Raw genomic sequence first — 1,460 nt, forward strand, 5'->3', positions numbered from 1 at the left:
AAATATAAGGGATTGATGAGTATAAGATAAATACTTGTTTAATTTCAGTTCCAATATAAGGAACCGTCAACATCTCAGAAATTGTGAATATGGAAGTGCTTCAAAAAGGCATAATATCTTGTCAGATTTACCTTTAGCACATGAAAATAATCTAAATGGAGTGCATACATCAATCTGGAGATCTATATCAAATTAAGCTTATAGTCCAGTAGATTCATCCGTTCTCATCCTCTACTTGCTTCTATTATTCTCTCACCTGTTTCAATTGAAAAACAAGTCTGTCAACCTGTATCCTATGAATGATAAAAGATGACCAATATAAAAGGCAGGAGCATAGAATCAACAAGCAATTGTTTGGAATAATATCCATGATGAATTAGGAACTTAACAATACAACTGAATTATTCAAAAGAAATAAACTCAGCTGATTCAGCTTCAATAGTGTCCTACAAGGAAACCAACTCTAATTCATCAATAAACAACTACTACAATATAATATATAAAGACAAATTAATGTTAGAAACTTTGGCGAAAATACACTTTCCTTCAGCAATACTGTAACATTATTCGTTGGGTCACTGTACTGTTTTATCTAAGCACATTAGGACACTTATATTTATCCGCCACGACCCATCCTTACTTATGGCGTGAACCGTAGCCGATAAGTTCTATATATTCACAACCGATCGATTTGCTTTCCCTGCCCAAGCCATTCTCGACAGTTACGCGGCACCTACATATTATGAAAGGAAGGGAATAAGAAAGGCCTTTCCACGAGCCATTTCCATGCCGGTAGATTCCCCCATATTCTGAAAGGAAGGGAAGTTGTCGAAATGTTGTGGAGGAGTCTGGGTTTCGCTTGAGATGAAATGTTGTTGCTCGGTGAGACGGCAAACTGATGGAGATTGTTGTGGCGGTTATGGTACTTGCTGGTTCAGGGGTTTGGGCTGGGTTAGAGATGGAGGAAATCCGGTTTGAAGCTCTGATGTGGAAGTGAAAAAAGGCTTATGGATGAGGATTGTTGTGATGTGGTGGAGTTTGGAGTTTTAGAAATCAAGCGGCTTCGAGAATGGATTGTTGGTGGATTTGGAGAGCAGAAAGACAGGGGACACCAGGGAGACCGAGTTAGTGAGTTCTCTGTGTTCTATTTCTTTTTCAGATTTTGCCTATGTTGCGGATTGTGCAAGAATCGAAAGAGTTTTAGCCTTTGCTTTGTTTTCTGATATGAGGTTGACGATTGTTTGGTTTTCTCTAGGATTTTGATGACTTGAGGACAGAAAATTGAGTGTGGATGCAGAAATATGGGGAGAAAATCATCGGAGACTCGTCTAGTAGTTGAGCGTTAACAAAAATTCAAATACAGCTTTAGCAAGGAAGTGCAAGAAGTCAGCTTCTCTTGATTCTGATTTCATAGCTTCGTCAGGAAGAGTAGAGAAGGAAACTCTAAAATTGAGGGAATC

The 1,460-nt window shown here is 38.6% G+C and overlaps 1 long non-coding RNA gene across 3 annotated transcripts in view; it reads left to right on the forward strand.

The window, feature by feature from the left end:
- Positions 1-701: 701 nt before the first annotated feature.
- The window catches only part of LOC116257036 (uncharacterized), a 7,352-nt gene continuing 6,593 nt past the window's right edge, over positions 702-1,460 (forward strand). For all 3 annotated transcript variants that reach the window (XR_007573865.1, XR_004173292.2, XR_004173294.2), the window contains exons 1-2: positions 702-1,128; positions 1,256-1,460. The exon at positions 1,256-1,460 is cut by the window's right edge and continues 19 nt beyond it. This is a non-coding gene — a long non-coding RNA (uncharacterized LOC116257036). The remainder of the gene's footprint in view (positions 1,129-1,255) is intronic.

This window comes from Nymphaea colorata, chromosome 7, assembly GCF_008831285.2.
Source record: "Nymphaea colorata isolate Beijing-Zhang1983 chromosome 7, ASM883128v2, whole genome shotgun sequence".
Lineage (NCBI taxonomy): Eukaryota > Viridiplantae > Streptophyta > Magnoliopsida > Nymphaeales > Nymphaeaceae > Nymphaea > Nymphaea colorata.